The 11,520-nt window shown below is 45.5% G+C and overlaps 1 long non-coding RNA gene across 1 annotated transcript; it reads left to right on the top strand.

The window, feature by feature from the left end:
• The first annotated feature begins 878 nt into the window (after positions 1 to 878).
• On the top strand, positions 879 to 5,077 carry LOC308526492. The gene is made up of 3 exons (XR_013996552.1): positions 879 to 989; positions 1,906 to 1,987; positions 4,395 to 5,077. It is a non-coding gene; the product is annotated as an uncharacterized lncRNA (long non-coding RNA).
• The last annotated feature ends 6,443 nt before the right edge of the window (positions 5,078 to 11,520 follow it).

Below are 11,520 nucleotides of genomic sequence, written 5' to 3'. Positions count from 1 at the left end.
TATTGTGGATCATGCAGAGATAACAAAGGGAGAAATATTTAACTATAGCCCTATTTGACTATATTCCGTGCAGTGAGAAAACCTGAAGTCATGTTCAGGCTCTACCATTTCTTGCTTCTTTTCAGTTGGATCAATTTTTAAAACATTCTAAATCTTCATTTTCTGGCTAATGAAATGAAAACAGGATTCTATCGAGTCTCCTCTCTACCTATTCCAGGACTTCAGTGAGGATCAAATGAGATGAGGCACATGAAAACACTTCAAAGACATTTGGTTAAAGTGTAAAATGTTTGCACCTGGCTATAAAGCAAGTGGGTGAAGAAACTCCAAGGAGGCTAGTCGCTAGGGAGAGGAAGCCTGGCATTACTATGTGACATGATTACCTGGTGGCCACAGCCATCATTTCTGTGCTGGGCTGGCCTGTGGGCTTTGTGCCATGGGTTCGTGGCGGGGCCTGTGTCCCACTTGGGAAAAGCGGAGTGTTGCTTGTGGACTCTGGGTGCGCAGGGCCCTTCCTCTGTAAAGGGCCAGTTCAGGTCACAGCAGCTCCAGTATTGAACGTCTGCCCCTGGTGATCAGTGCTCTTCATAGTGAGTGGTCAGGTGGTGGAATCCTTAGCACATTAGCCTTTTATATATATATAGATTTTGCAATAAGAACGACAAAAACCGTTTTAAAAAAGGTTACTGTGACTATGTCTGAAGTTTATCAAATCTGAAACTTTACTGTAGAGATCAGCCTTCCAATGAAGAATTCTTCAAATACAGCCTGAGCTGTGGACCCTGAGGCATCCTGCCTAAGAGCCTCGCTTCAGGGTTGCTGACCCACCCCATCCCCTACCGTGCCTCTAACCCCTGCCCATTATTTTTTTCAAGCAGACCGAGCATCTCCGAAGCCCAGTCTTCTCATTCAGGAGCTGTTGGAGTGCAAGAATGCATTTTAAAGGATATTTCACAACGCAAAGCACTTTTTAAGCTTCTCAAAGATAAGTGGATGGTCACTGAACATGGATGCAAAATGCATTTTACACCAAAAAAAGTTACTTAAATGTGTTTTAGAAGATTTTTTTCATTATCAAAATAATATAGGATGCTTAGAATTTTAAAAAGAATAGTATAAAGTAAAGGAAATCACTTCTTTCCACTATCCAAGGTTAACCACTGTCAACATTTCAAAGTATTTCCTTTTGTCTTTCGTACATTTATATATCTAGATACCTTTTTGAGGTGATACTATTAATTCATTTATATTAATATATGTTGTATTGACTTCATAGAGGAAAGGAGAGGGAGAGAGAGAGGTAGTAGTAATATGAATGATGAGAAGGAATCATTCATCACCTGCATCGTACATGCCCCCTACTAAGGATGGAGCCCCACGTACTCTGACAGGGACTCCATGTATGACCTCCTGGTTCATAGATCAAGGCTCAACCAGTGAGCACGCCTCCAGGGCAAGATGATACTATTTGTTATGTGTGTATCCTGATTTGTTTTCTCTTAGTTATGGTGTTTTCATTCCACTGCATCTATAACCACTTTTTTCCCGTTTATGAAGGCACTGTTTATTTTTCCCAGCTTTATTGAGAAATAATCAATATACACCACTGTATAAGTTGAAGGCAGACAAAAGGATGGTTTGATTTGCCTACATTGTGAAATGACTACCACAGTGGGTTCAGCTAACATGTACTGAAGATGTGACAAACCAAAATTGAAATCTCTAATGTAATTTGGGTTATTTTTTCTTCAAAGTCAAATCTACAATTGTTACTATTGCAAAAAAGAGCTTGTACTTGGAACTAAAGTGCAGGGTGTGGTGGGTCTGCAGGCTGGGGCTCTACTGCCCTGGCCCCTTGCACTTGAGCCCTGTGCCTATTCACATGCAGATCCTTTCTCCTTCCAGACTTCACATGAGGCTGGTGATGGATGTGCTGCCCCTGCTGGACGGGTTCCACAGTCTGTCTTCCCACCACGGAGTGTCAGAGGTGAGAGCCCCCTGTGTAAGGCTGTGGAGCATATGAAGTTCAGAGTCACTTGTGTCTCAGCAGCTCTGGGGGTGACCTCAGCATCAGCATGCGCAGAGCCTATGCTGGCCTCCAGGGTGTGCTCTGTGCGGGTCCAGCTCACCCACAGCTCCTCTCTCCCTGGATTTCAGCCACCTTCCTGGTCCTTCTGCTAGAAGCTCTGGTTCTCTCAGAACCTTACACTCCTCTCCACCCATGAGCTGTGTGGAAGCTTCATATAACAGGATGGTTTTCAGGGAAAACTGGCAAGAGAAAAGAAGAAAAATAATCAGGAGTCGCCACAATACTTTGGAGTCCAGGGCCTGGCCAGGAGAGAAGGGGGAAGGGTCCAGGGCAGCCGCCACTCTGGCTCCAACAGGCCGCTGGTCCAGTCCTCTCTGAGTCATTCCCGTCCTGCTCACAGAGCAGTGCTAAGACTCACTGCCTTCAAGACAAATCAGCTCACCACCGTGCTGGTCACTGGTCAGGTTCTCAATTCTCTCCCCACTCAGCCCACTGCTGCTCTCTCTGGAGTCCGCAGATACTATTCTCTCTGAGACCATGGTTGACATCATTGGGTGGACAGCTGGCCATTGGTCTGCTCCGTCTCGATGGCTCCAGAATGATGTGTTTCCTTCTTTTGAGAAGAAGAAAAACGAGCAAGAATATGGGTCTGGACAGCAAGTAGCCTTTCTGTAGAAATGCATGGACAGTGAGTTTTTTACTCTTAGTACTTTGAAGTGCTATGTGGATTGGCATGAGGTACTTTTATTTTATTATTCTTTCTGGATGTTCTTCCCGAAGGTGACTGAGTTGGCTGGCTGCACAGGTAAAGGAACAAGAGGGTGAGTGTGCTGCCCTGTGTGCCAAGTAGCAAGGAGTTTGTGCTGTTCTGCATTTCTGAGCCTCTCTCACCATGTGAATCAGCTCTGGCCAGAGGCAAGGATAGCCATGAGTGGCTGCTCCCAGGCCATCCTGACACCACTCGTCTGTCCGACCTCTACACCAGTGAGCTGTGCTCATTGCCAGCTAAGTCCACAAGCCAGGGGAGCCCTGGAGCCCTGAGTCACTGCGTGCAGAGCATGAGCATTGGTGGCTCCCTGGCCCACATCATGGACCAAAAAGAGCAAGATTTTATGGGGTACAGACACTGAAAAGGCCTTCATGACAGCCCTACATTATTACCCTAATGGTACAGGTTTGGATGGACAATTACAAACTCCCTACTTCACCACCGAGTAAAGTAACCAAGGGGCCTAATACCCAAGTCACTGCCACAGGAGTGTTTTGCAATATGCAAAGCTGTTTCTAACTGCAACTATGGCTGTTTTGGACTGGCAGCTTAAAGTCAAAGGGCAAAGGAAAGACACTCTCCCTGGACTGTGGAGCCTTCAGGACTTTGAGATTCTCCAAGAGAGGAGGAGTCTGACTGAGGGACTGGCTGAGACCCCATTGAGTTAGGAGAACCAGAGTTTGCATATTGAACTTATAAAGTGCAGTTTGCTAGACAGAGGTCCAAACCCAGTTGTATAGTGGTTAAGCTGCCTGTGTATAGCAAAACAACTCAGAATACATTTTAGGGAAATTGGACAGACTGTGTTTGTGGCTAGAAAAAAAAGGAACTGGCCACCATACACATCCCTGACAGTAGCCTCCAGAAAACTGTATAATAGACTTTGATAATGCCTGTGTCTTTATGGACATGACTCCAGAGAGACAAGGACAGTTTTGCTTTGTGTGAGAAGGTCAAAAATAGAAGGTCACCTCCCTAAGATGTTTGTATAGCTCTACCATGTGTCATGTTTAGTAGCAAAAGATTTAGCTGTCAGAAGTGGCCGCAGTGCCAATGTTATACTTCATGATGGGTATGTAAGACAAGGGGCATAGCTAAAGTGGTACTCACCCAAAGTCTCAGCCCCTAGAAAAGGCCAGTAACCTATTTGTCCAAAAGACTTGACCCCTTTACATTTGGGTGACCTACTTGCCTCTGGGCAGTAGCAGCCACAGCTATGCTTATCAAAAAAGCAAATAAGTTAACCATAGGGCAGGAACTAATGGCCCACATGCAGTCAAGGCTTTACTCCAGAACACACTGGAGCGCTAGATGTCAAACGCTCGAGTCACCCAGTTTCAGGTTCTCCAGTGGGCAAAAGAAAAATCAGTAACAGTTTATAATGATAGCAGGTACTCATTTGCAGTGGCTCATGTACATAATGCTATTTACAAGGTAAGGAGACTCCACAGAAGCAAGAGGGAACCAGGCCACAGACAAAGTGGCCTGGGAGGCTGCCCTAAAACCACTGGGGCCTCTACAGATTCTAGTGACTCTTTCAGACACTGACCTGCCCAATCTAGAAAAGCTGAAATCCATAACCAATCTTTTCTCTAGTTCTTGCAGGCTTTACAGTCCACCCAGAAAGCAGTCCAGAAGCACGTTCAACACGCTCTGCCTGTACCAAATTCTGATCTGGTCCATCCCTTCCAACCTGGTGACTCTGTTTAGATAATGAAATCTGCCACCCAAGGACTGACTCCTACATGAAAAGGACCACCCCCACGGCAATCAAGGTCGACAGGATCCTGAAGTGTCTTCATCACACCCGGCTTAAGACAGCCATGGAAAATAGAGTCCAGGACTCTTCGGACCCTCTAGAGATTATTCCTGGCCCTCATTCCAGGCCCTTATAAGCAAGCCCACTAACTTTATTTGGCAGAGAATTAATTCTATTAAGCTTATAGTCCTCAGGTGTCAATATAACTCCCTCCCCAACAATGACCCCAGAGAGTCAATGATTTGAGTCCTGTATAGAAAACCAGTGGGGAATGAAGTATCCATCTTCCCCAGACAAAGTTATCAGTGCTGGCACCAGGCCAAGTCTGTGGTTGAGGTCTCAAAGACCCAGCACATAGGGGCTTTTTAAGAACTCACAAAGGGGACCAGAAAACCCCATATTTGGGAGACAAAGAGGGTAAAAAGATACAAATACAGGAAACTTTCTGAGTGACTTCGCCCAGAATTCTAGAGTCATTTTTCTCTGGGCCTGCGTGTAATAATAAATATAACTCCATCTCTCTAAGCGTTGCTTGGTTTTTCTCCAGTCTTCTGTAACACCTGCATTGATTGAAAGATTTAACTGTTAATGCTATAATTACAAGACACATTTCAGTATTGGAGATTAAGAACAAGGTCAAGTTCAACTCAGGGCATGGTCTAGACCAGGCGTGGGCAAACTACGGCCCGCGGGCCAGATCCGGCCTGTTTGAAATGAATAAAACTATTCAAAAAAAAGACCGTACCCTTTTATGTAATGATGTTTACTTTGAATTTATATTAGTTCACACAAACACTCCATCCATGCTTTTGTTCCGGCCCTCCGGTCCAGTTTAAGAACCCATTGTGGCCCTCAAGTAAAACAGTTTTCCCACCCCTGGTCTAGACTCTAGAATGACAAAAACAACCACTCGGAGAGGTAGGCCAAGTTCTCATTCATTATGCCTCTGCTTCTTCTTTTTTAAATTGTAACTTTAAAAATATATATGTTTTTATTGATTTTTAGAGAGAGAGGAAGGACGAGAGAGAGAGAAAAATATTGATGGATGTGCAAGCCCTCCCCCTACTGGGGATGGAGTCTGCAACCCGGGCATGCGCCCTGACCGAAATCGAACTGGTGACATTTTGGTGCACAGTATCACGCTCAACCAACTGAGCCACACTGGCCAGGGCTTCCTACTTCTGGACAATCTGCCACAGCGAGCATGTCCTGCTGGACAGTCAGGGTGTGTCCCAGTCATGTCCCGTGCTGTGTGCCCCCTCTACCCTTCCACCGTGCACCTCTGTAGAAAGGCCCTTTCCTGACGTCTTCACAGGGCACATCTCCAATCCTTCAAATCCCATTTCAAATGCCCCTTGTCTTACAAGCTACCTCAAACATCTTCACTTAGATCAGTGCTTCTCAACCTTCCTAATGCTGTGACCCTTTAATACAGTTCCTCATGTTGTGGTGATCCCCAACCATAAAGTTATCTTCGTTGCTACTTCATAACTGTAATTTTGCTACTGTTATGAATCATAACGTAAATATCTGAAATGCAGGATGTACTTAGGTGACCCCTGTGAAAGGGTCGTTCGACTCTCAAAGGGGTCGCGACCCACAGGTTGAAAACTGCTGCCTTAGATGAATGCTATGACATACTGCACCAGCTACCTGTCATTACATTTGCATTTATTTACACACTAGAGGCCTGATGCATGAAATTTGTGCAAGGGGCTTGGCCCTCGCAGCCCCTCATAGCCTCGGCTGGCCCTTTCTGCCCTGGCTTCATCCCGAAGGTCGTCCAGATGGTCGTTCTGCTGTTCGGTCTAATTAGCGTAATAGCTCTTTATTATATAGGATATAATTACAACAGCAGTCAATACTTAGAGCTCACACTTTCAGTGTGTTAATGTGTGCCATGCACTATAAAGAGTAGCTAAGTGTCGTATGTGTATTTTCTCATTAAAGCTCATTATAGCTGATGGGGTTATATTTCTGCTATGCCCGTTTTAAAAATATAGGCATTGAGACCCCAAGGGAGGCAGTGCTTTCACTTGTCCAAGAGGTTCCTGAGTTAGAAATGGATAGACCTAGATTCTCCTAGTGTAAAGGCTCCCTGCAGAAAATGCAAATCAAAAACCAAAACCCCAGAGAATACCAAGTGTTGTCAAGAATAACTAAAACGCTCATACACTACTGGTGAGCGTGTAAAATGGTGCGGTCGTTTTGGAAAACAGTTTGGTAACTTCGTAAAAACAAACACCAGATGCCCCAGCAAGCCCACTCCTAGGTGTCTATACCCATGAGAAATACAAACATATGTCCACCTTAAAAAAAACTCGTACGCAACTACTCAGCACAGTTTTATCCATAATTGCCCAAACTTAGAAACAACCCAGATGTCCATCAACTAATGTATGGATAAACACTCTATGGTGCATCCAGCCAATGGAACACAGGCCCACCTCGCTTTATTGTGCATCGCAGATACTGAATTTTTTACAAATTGAAGATTTGTGGCAACCCTGCACTGAGAAATTATATTGGCCACTTTTCCAACAGGCTCATATAATGGTAAGCATTTTTAAATTAATATTTTTATTGATTTTTAGAGAGAGAGGAAGGGAAAGGGAGAGAGAAAGAGAAACATTGGTGTGAGAACAAAACATCGATTCGCTGCCTCCTGCATGCCTCCTGCCGACGAGGATCAAGCCTGAAACCCAGGCAATGTGCCCTGAATGGGAATTGAACCAGCAATCTTTTGGTGCATGGGATGACACCCACCCAACTGAGCCACACCAGCCAGGTGCCTACTTTAAATTAAGGTATATATATTGTTTTCTAGACATAAAGACCGCGCTCACAGTATCCCCAAGGTGTACCTGTACTGTTTAGAATGAAAAAGAACAAACTTCTAATACGTGCATCGGCATGGATGAATCTTGGAAGCATTAGGCTGAGTGAAAGCTTGACTCACAAGGCCACATACTGTATGATCTGATGTATAAGACATTCTGGAAAAGGCAAAAGTATTGGGAAAGAAAACAGGAGTGATTGCCTGGGGCGGAGGCTGGGCTGGGGCATTGATGACTAAGAGGCAGAGGTGCTGCTTGGGTGATGGACACATTCTCTATCTGACTGTGTGGACAGTTACATGACTGTATACATTTGTCAAAACTCAACAAACTTAACATTAAAAAGTTACCTGGCCCTAGCTGGTTTGGCTCAGTGGATAGAACATTGGCCTGCAGACTGAAGGGTCTCGGATTCGATTCCGGTCAAGGGCACATACCTGGGTTAGAGGTTCAATCTGGGCCCTGGATGGGGCACGTATGGGAGGCAACCAATCAATGTGTCTCTCTCACATCAGTGTTTCTGTCTCTCTCTCCCCTGCCTTCCTTACCTCCCTTCCACTCTTTCTAAAAATCAATGAGAAAAATATCCTCAGGTGAGGATTAAAAAAGAAAAAAAAGTTCTCTGAAGATAGGCTCATGGATAGGTAAGCCCACTTAGAAGTTCTCCACACTTTCTGACCAAATCTATCCTTTGTGCGTAGTAGTAAGTAGAAGAGTAAGCTAATCTGAACTTTATTACCACTCCATTTCCTTAGCGATCTTTGGCAGACGAGTTAATGAGGAAAAAATAACCAACAAAAGGTGACAAGCAGGGAAGCTGGGAGCAGAGATGGCCCACATGCTGAGTGACCTGAGCTCCCAGACAGGCAGGAGCCTCACCAGCTTCACAAGCCTCTTGATCCTCTGTTCAAAGACCTCAGTGTTACCAGAAACTGCTGGCTGCCTCCTCCTCCTCATCATCTGAGGGAAAGCACTGCCATGTACTTAAAAAAGTTAACAAATGTCACAACTTTAAGTAAAAACACAACCAAGTATTTTCATTTTAATTAAAAAACAAGGTATTTTGCTATAACACAACAAAGTCTTTTCAGCACCAGTGCCATCCCTGGCAACTTCATCATTGTTGCCAGATTACCAAAAAAAAAAAAGGGGGGGTGGTTGGGGTGAGGGGAGTTTAAAAAGCATATCTGGCCTGGCCAGTGTAGCTCAGGGTTTGAGGGTCAACCCATGAACCAGGAGGTCACCTTTCCATTCCCAGTCAGGGCACGTGCCTAGGTTGCGGGCTTGATCCCCAATAGGGGGTGTGCAGGATGATGTTTCTCTATCATCACTGATGTTTCTCTTCTCTCTCTCTCTCTCTCTCTCTCTCTCTCTCTCTCTCTCTCTCTCCCTCTCTCCCTCTCTCTCTGTCTCTCCTCTTCCTTCCTTTCCCTGAAATCAATGAAAAAGATATTGTGGGTGTTTTTTTGGCCTAGTGGCTAGAGCATGGACCCTTGCACCAAGAGGGCACATGCTGGAGTTTCGGGCTCCATCCCCAGCAGGAGGCGTGCAGGCAATGGATGTTTCTCTCTCATCGATGTTTCTATCTCTCCCTTCCTCTCTCTAAAATCAATAAAAATACATTGAAAAATATTTTAAAAATAAATAATTACCCTAAAGAATTTTTTAAAAAGCATATCTGACCTTAGGTCCAACCACCTGCATGCCAGACCCCGAGCTCCTTTCTGTCCCAAGAAGAGGGCCTGGCACGGCCGCGGCAGCAGCAGTGGGGAGGCCTAAGGAGTGAGGGGAAGGCCCAAGGCTGCCAGGCTCGGAGCTGCAGGAGGCACGGACCACCCCTGTCTGACTCTCCATGCCCACTGCCCACGGCAGGGCCTGGCCAGGGAAAGTACTGGAAGGTGCTCCGTATTTCTGGAGGGCAATCTGCCCGATACAACACAACTGCACGTCTTCACCCTTGGACGAGGGATAGACAGTCTCTGGATTAGCCTGGTTATGCGTTTAGCCGAGTGCTCAATGAGAAGGAGCAAAGACAGTCCCCTCACACTCGCTCATTTCCTACAGGAGAGTCTCAGGTGTGCTGGCAAGAAAAGAAGCACTCGGATAAAGTGACCAAGACTTCAGCATTGAGCAAAACATTTTTTTTAAATATATTTTATTGATTTTTTTACAGAGAGGAAGGGAGAGAGATAGAGAGTTAGAAACATCTATGAGAGAGAAACATTGATCAGCTGCCTCCTGCACATCTCCCACTGGGGATGTGCCCGCAACCCTGGTACATGCCCTTGACCGGAATCGAACCCGGGACCCTTCAGTCCGCAGGCCGATGCTCTATCCACTGAGCCAAACCGGTTTCGGCCGAGCAAAACATTTTTAACACGTGAATTTCCTATTTGTGTTAGAACAGGGCCATCTTCTCGGATGCCTCCTGTTTGCTTGATCTCTAAGGCCAGGAAGGGAGGTGCCCCCTGGGAGCTATACCCCTTCTGGAGACTGAAAGATCCACTTCCACACCTTTTCCACAAGGGGCGCCACCGTTCAGGGGGAGCTCCTAAGTCCTACAAAAGCAGGGTGTGCTGTGACCTAGATTTGCGGTGGTCACCTGAGTCAATCCCTTTCAGCGCAGATACCTTTGCAGACATTTCTACGTCACTGATGAGTGAGAATGGAAGCTGACCCTTCTGTGGGGGCATCAGCTCAGTAAATAAGTCTCTTTCTTTTCTTTTCTTTTTTAAAATATATTTTATTGATTTTCTACAGAGAGGAAGGAAGAGGGATAGAGAGTTAGCAACATCCACGAGAGAGAAACATCGATCAGCTGCCTCCTGCACACCCCCTACTGGGGATGTGCCTGCAACCAAGGTACATGCCCTTGACCAGAATCAAACCTGGTACCCTTCAGTCCGCAGGCCGACGCTCTATCCACTGAGCCAAAGCAGTGACGGCATAAGTCTCTTTCTTACCTGTGAACCGTAGAAATACATTTTCCCACAATAATGTGAGAAAGATTACTGATGTCATTAGAGTATTTTGCCTCTAAGGACTTATTTGAGAAGTATTTTTAAATTGTTTCAAATCATCATTTGAAATAAAGCAATTATGACTTTATTATTTTTAAAATATAAAAGTAACATGTAGAGTGTTGTAAAAAGTTTGAATGACTAGAAATAAGGAAAAAGTGACAGCCACCTCCCTCCCCTCTAGTTTGGTAGTCCCTCGCCCTATCTTGTTCTATGCAAATGCGAACAAATACATTCCACAGTGAATCTCAAAAGGAAGACCTTTTCTTTGAAAGTTGCAAACTGCAGAGGTGTAGAAGCAGGAGGTAGAAGGCCTCTCTAATCCTGCTGCCAGTCCCCTCTCCCGTTCCATGGGCAGCCTTGGGAACAGTTCACATAAACCCACCCATGAAGGTGCACAAACGCAGCTCTTCATGGACCAAAGTGGAGTCACAGTACGCATCCTATCCTCTACTTCCCTTGTTTATACAATAATATACGTTGGAAGTGTTTCTGTATCAGTGCACAGGCCTTCACCTCATTAAAACAAAATAGCAGTGACTGCCCTGGCCCCGAGGCTCAGTTAGTTGGAGCGTCTTCCCATACACCAAAAGGTTTCGGGTTCTCCCCCCAGTCAGGGCACACAGCTAGGTTGTGGGTTCGCTTCCTGGTCAGGGTACATACCTAGGTTGCAGGTTTGATCCTTGGTCGGACTCATGGGGGAGGAAACCATCAATGTTTCTCTCTCACATCAATGTTTTTCTCTCCCTTCCTCTCTCTAAGATTAATTTTTAAAAAAGCAGCTGCAACTTCACTTTAGGAAAGATTGAATATACATCTTTCCCTCCTACTAAGAACAACAAAACCCCTGAACATTATTATTAAAACCACCAAATCCTAAGAAGTCTGTGCTTGGATATGTATTGGGGGCAGGGCAGATGGACACAACGAAGTGCCCCCCCTTCTGCCCATGACGTCAGAGGACTAGGGCAGTCAGGACTTGCCCAATGTGTATTATTATACGAAAAAGCTAATTGCAGGGTAGTATGTAGAGTGTGAGTCCCCTTTGGTTCACCCAGAGCTGTGTTTGTGCACATACGTGGGTGGGTTTATGTGGTAGGAGGTCC

The sequence above is a fragment of the Myotis nattereri genome (assembly GCF_964212035.1).
Source record: "Myotis nattereri genome assembly, chromosome: 10".
Classification (NCBI taxonomy): Eukaryota; Metazoa; Chordata; class Mammalia; order Chiroptera; family Vespertilionidae; genus Myotis; species Myotis nattereri.
The sequence above is the reverse complement of the archived record's forward strand: the minus strand, read 5'-3'. Positions and strand labels throughout refer to the sequence as shown.